This window comes from Mobula birostris, chromosome 24 (genome assembly GCF_030028105.1).
Source record: "Mobula birostris isolate sMobBir1 chromosome 24, sMobBir1.hap1, whole genome shotgun sequence".
NCBI classification, from domain to species: Eukaryota; Metazoa; Chordata; class Chondrichthyes; order Myliobatiformes; family Myliobatidae; genus Mobula; species Mobula birostris.
The window spans coordinates 37,631,676-37,637,675 of record NC_092393.1 but is presented as its reverse complement, the minus strand read 5'-3'; the positions used below and the strand labels follow the sequence as shown (position 1 = coordinate 37,637,675).

General features: G+C 41.1%; 1 protein-coding gene across 1 annotated transcript in view; it reads right to left on the bottom strand.

Moving 5' to 3' along the window:
• Positions 1-700: 700 nt before the first annotated feature.
• Positions 701-6,000, bottom strand: part of dcxr (dicarbonyl/L-xylulose reductase) — a 28,503-nt gene continuing 23,203 nt past the window's right edge. Inside the window, exon 9 of the mRNA XM_072242764.1 lies at positions 701-848. The gene's annotated coding sequence lies outside the window, so the exon portion shown is untranslated. The remainder of the gene's footprint in view (positions 849-6,000) is intronic.

The window sequence follows — 6,000 nt, the reverse complement described above, 5'->3', positions numbered from 1 at the left end:
GGAGAATTTGTCCAGTTAAATTATGCATACATTAGTAGTTACATTTTTGTTTTGTTTTAAATCCAGCTGTGGAAGACACAGAATTATACAAAATCCAGAATTACCTAGGTACAAGGTAATTTTTCTAAACTAAAAATATCATGTAGCCTTGATTTGAAAACCTGAACCAAGAGATCACTTTATAATTTACAATTCTAAAACCAAGCAACTAATTAGGAAAAGCATATAGTGAAGTACTAAAATACTTGTTATCCTTCAAAGAACTTGCACACAGCAAATACAAGGAAAGGAGTCCGAAATTCCAAGTTGACAGGATGACAACATTCAACAAAATTTTGCCAAAGGTATCTGTGTAATAATCAAATAGGAAAATGAAAATTGGTAATCTTAAGTGACTCCATGATTGTCTGCATGAGATCAACTCAAGTTCCTTTTTAAATTGAAGAGTAGAACAGATGGTTCAGTTCAGAAGGAATAGCTATCACACTTTGGCACACAGCTTTCACATTCATTAATTCAGACACAGTCCACCAAATCCAAGTTCTAAGGAGAGTGATGACATTTTTACTACGATATTCAAGGTTTCATTTTTAATTCTTTGGCAGAACATATGCAGGTGTAATGACTCAGCTGAAAGTGATATGTGCTTCAATTACTTCTTCAATTTTCTTGGAGTACTGTATCACAGTTTTCTTTTCCACTAGAGAAAGGCCTTTATCTCACTCCCTGCAAACTTCCCCAAAACATCTGCAGCTGATGGAAAAAGGAGGTAGAACTATTTTCATTGATTTCTGTCTTTTGCAGGACACAAGACATCATGATAGAGGAGACAATTTATAGACTTGAACCTGGAGGAAAACATGTAGATCTTAGAGCAGGCCCTGTTATGAACAGATTCTAATTTATGACAATCTTTTTTCTGATGCACATTATGAAGAAGAAGACAGTAAGAATGAGGGGCAGAATGGCAAATGGCTTGAAATACTGGCTGAAGGTGAAAAACCCTCTGTATGCACACCTCCATGTTCCGCTTACCTTTATAACTATGCATTGATGCAGGTCCCAAGAACATAACTAGTGAGGAAATATTCTTGTATATAATATTAAAGGGTAAGAGGAAGATGTCACGAAAAAGACTCAAGACATTCTAACCCATTGGCAGCCTTTCACAAGGCTGAAATGGACATGGGAAAAATGAGCTGGAAAATATCAAGAGAAACGTAATCAAAGATATAGGCATGAATCTTCAGTCAAGTGATACAGAACACCAATAAATGCCTCTGAGATTTAGATCTGATGAAGTGGACTTAAAGATACATGTCACAGTTTCAGTTTGAAATACTGTGCTATTTACCTCTCATATCTTAAGAGAAAAAGATATGGAGAGTCCAAATTCTCAATCCAAGTCCTTGACACAATATTGAACAATTGTATAATGTCATGTTTCTCATCCAGTTAATTATTAAGCGGGGCACCAGAACACAAATTTAATTTTATGTTGAAAAAAGCTATAGAAACTTATGTTCACACAAAAGAAATATATACATTGTTTAAATATATTACATTAATATTGGTGATATTTTCACCCAGTTTTTCTGGACAAGAAAAGGAAAAGAATTACATGATACTTATGCTCATAGCAATTTTTAAAAAATTTCTAACAATTGTAAGCATCTATAGTCATATTATTCTGTGTAACTTAAAACTGACCAATTGCTCATGCAATCAACAGTTAAACCCTTCTTTCTTTTTGTCTGCTTCACCCACCACATGAGTTCAAACAGAATAGGATTCTATTGTCATAGAAACATAGAAAACCTACAGCACAATACAGGCCCTTCAGCCCACAAAGTTGAGCCGAACATGTCCCTACCCTAGAAATTACTAGGCTTAGTTATAGCCCTCTACTTTTCTAAGCTCCATGTACCTACCCAAAAGTCTCTTAAAAGACCCTATCATATCCATCTCCACCACCTTTGCCGGCAGCCCATTCCACACACTCACCACTTTCTGAGTGAAAAACTTACCCCTGACATCTCCCCAGCACCTTAAACCTGTGTCCTCTTGTGGCAACTATTTCAGCCCTGAGAAAAAGCTTCTGACAATCCACACAATCAATGCCTCTCAACATCTTATACACCTCTATCAGGTCACCTCTCATCCTCCGTCGCCCCAAGGAGAAAAGGCCGAGTTCACTCCACCTATCCTCATAAGACATTCTCCCCAATCCAGGCAACATCCTTGTAAATCTCCTCTGCACCCTTTCTATGGCTTCCACATCCTTCCTGTAGTGAGGTGACCAGAACTGAGCACAGTACTCCAAATGGGGTCTGACCAGGGTCCTATATAGCTGTAACATTACCTCTCAGTTCCTAAATTCAATTCCACCATTGATGAAGGCCAATAAACCATACGTCTTCTTAACCACAGAGTCAACCTGCGCAGCTGCTTTGAGTGTCCTATGGACTCAGACTCCAAGATCCCTCTGATCCTCCACACTGCCAAGAGTCTTACCATTAATATTATGTTTGCCATCATATTTGACCTACCAAAATGAACCACTTCACACTTATCTGGGTTGAACTCCATCTGCCACTTCTCAGCCCAGTTTTGCATCCTATCAATGTCCTGCTGTAACCTCTGACAGCCTTCCACACTATCCACAACACCTCCAACCTTTGTGTCATCAGCAAACGTACTAACCCATCCCTCCACTTCCTCATCCAGGTCATTTATAAAAATCACGAAGAGTAAGATTTGAGAAAAATAATAAATAAATAAATAAACAAACAAACAAATAAGGGATGGGGTACGAAGGGGAGGTGGGGCATTAACGGAAGTTAGAGAAGTCAATGTTCATACCATCAGGTTGGATGCTACCCAGACGGAATATAAGGTGTTGTTCCTCCAAACTGAATGTGGCTTCATCTTTACAGCAGAGGAGGCCGTGGATAGACATATCAGGATGGGAATGGGGCATGGGATTAAAATGTGTGGCCACTGGGAGATCCTGCTTTCTCTGACGGACAGAGCGTCTCCCAGCCTGAGTCGGGTCACACCAATACATAGAAGGCCACATCGGGAGCACCGGACACAGTATATCACCCCAGCTGACTCACAGGTGAAGTGTCGCCTCACCTGGAAGGAGTGTCTGGGGCCCTGAATGGTGGTGAGGGAGAAAGTGTAAGCACATGGGTAGCACTTGTTCCGCTTACAAGGATAAGTGCCAGGAGGGAGATCAATGGGAAGGGATGGGGGGAAAAAATGGACAATGGAGTTGCGTAGGGAGCGACCCCTGTGGAAAGCAGAAAGAGGGGGTTTATTTATTTATTTAACCTTTTTCTTCTCTCTTTTTTCTCCCTCTGTCCCTCTCACTATAACTCCTTGCTCATCCTCTGGGCTTCCCCCACTCCTCCCCTTTCTTTCTCCCTAGGCCTCCCATCCCATGATCCTCTCCCTTCTCCAGCCTCGTATCCCTTTTGCCAATCAACTTTCCAGCTCCGAGCTCTATCCCTCCCCTTCCTGTCTTCTCCCAGCATTTTGGATCTCCCCCTCTCCCTCCCACTTTCAAATCTCTCACTATCTCCTTTCAGTTAGTCCCGACGAAGGGTCCCAGCCCGAAACGTCGACACCTCTTCCAATAGATGCTGCCTGGCCTTGCACGTTCACCAGTATTTTTTGTGTGTGTTGCTTTAATTAGATATGGTACATTTTGAATGATTCGAAATTTTAAATTGCTTACGTGTTACATTTAGATTTTGAAGTAGAAGCTGTTAACATTTTTTTCAGTTAAAGATATTATTAGTAAAACATCTGATTGATAAATAAAATGCTTGGGCAGGTGGGGCACGGCAGCTCGACTAGGAGAAGGAAAACTCTGATTTTAAACCTCTGCTGCTTTGTGGCCTGTTACATACCTCATGGATGTCTCGTGACTGTCTTATTACCATGATGTAATTGAGTGTCTTATGAGCACGATGTAATGGTCTTGCGGAGGTCACATGATGGAATTTTCCTGCCAGTGAGGTCACGTGATGACCTGTTCTCAACAGGTATATAAAGGAGACCCCGATGTGATGCAGTTAGTTTTCAGTTTAGTTTTGTGTTAGATACCCCACTTTGCTGCGTATTTGGCTTATGACACAGTTTTGTTTTAAAGTGGAGTTCTACTTTTTATGGTAAGTAGTATTGGAGAGTGAAGACCTTACCAAAGTGCAGGAATTCGCCGAGTCGAGTAAAGCTGATATCGTTTGGCGGTTTTGGAGAGGATTGACCTTTATTGAATCTTCGTTCAAGAAAAAGTGACCTGCAACTGAGATATCCCCTGCTGAAGTAGGAAGGATAGTGCAGTGTCTATTCGCCAGAGGAAATGGTCAGTTCCTTTAAACCGTTTTATTTCCGTCGTTGTGAATTCTGCGGACAAGGCAGGCTCCAGCTGGGATCAGCAGTAAAGTGACGTCTTTGAAGAATTCTTTACTTCAGGAAAGTCTCCCCTAATTGACTGTATAAATCTCTTGGAACTTTTGAATTTACCATTCTAAGAACTGTGTTTGAATTTACCACTTTAAGAACTTTTTTCGCATTTACCCTTTTAGGAACTGCTCCAGAGTTGCCATATAGCAGTTAACTTCCAGTTAAGTCTGTTTTTTGAAAACATTTCACTACATTTTTTGAGCAGAGTTTAATAAATGTTTGTTTGTTTTTTAAAACCTGACTCGATTCTATATTTATTGTTGCCGGTTATGTGACAGGCCACACCCACCCACGTAGGCTCCGGGGTCCCTAAGACAGTTTGTTGTTGGTTACAACTTCATTCTGGCAACCTCTGTGACGACATTGGTGCCAAGCTGTATCAGCACTTGCCCTTCCCTTGGACTACATCAGTGACGTGGAGAGGGAGAACATACAATCATCACAGCAATATTTGATTCTGCGCTTCACACTCCCTGGATTACAAATATTAAATATCAAAAATAGTTAAAATTAGTAAATATTAAAAATTTAAATTATAAATCATAAATAGAAAATAGAAAAATGGGAGGTAATGTAGTGCAAAAAAACCGAGAGGCAGGTCCAGATATTTGGAGGGTATGGCCCAGATCTGGGTCAGGATCCCTTCAGCAGTCTTATCACAGTTGGAAAGAAGCTGTTCCCAAATCTGGCTGTACGAGTCTTCAAGCTCCTGAACCTTCTCCCGGAGGGAAGAGGAATGAAAAGTCTGTTGGCTGGGCGGGTCATGTCCTTGATTATCCTGGCAGCACTGCTCCGACAGCGTGCGGTGTAAAGTGAGTCCACGGACGGAAGATTGGTTTGTGTGATGTGCTGCGCTGTGTTCATAATCTTCTGCAGCTTCTTCTGGTCTTGGACAGGACAACTTCCATACCAGGTTGTGATGCACCCTAGAAGAATGCTTTCTACGGTGCATCTATAAAAATTAGTGAGGGTTTTAGGGGACAGGCCAAATTTCTTTAGTTTTCTCAGGAAGTAAAGGTTATTATAAGTAAAATGTCTCACAAATGCTGCAAAAGCCCACAATACTTTGTTATATATGTTGCTAGCATACGCTTAAATCTCAAAGACGGAGCATGACTCCTCTTACTACGAGAGCTTTTGAGCTCTACTTTGGGTGTAACATTGGCGGCCAAGACAAAGTCTGGGCCCCTCACATTTGTTGCATTACATGCGCTGTTGATCTTTGAGCTTGACACAGAGGTACTCGGAAGTTGATGCCATTCGCTGTACTGATATGGCAACAGCAAAAGCATCATGTGGCACACTGCTACCTCTGTCTCACCAGTATGTCTGTTTCTCAGTTAAAAACAAGAATTCCATTGAGTACCCCAATGTTCAGCTATGAGTCCTGTGCCGTCTGATAATAATCTTCCAATACAGAAGCCACCACAGACTTCTAGAGGAGGCACATGAAGATGACATGTTGAACAAATGGAAGAAGACCCTGCTACTGATACAGATTTTAAACTGTTCAACATGTTATCAGTG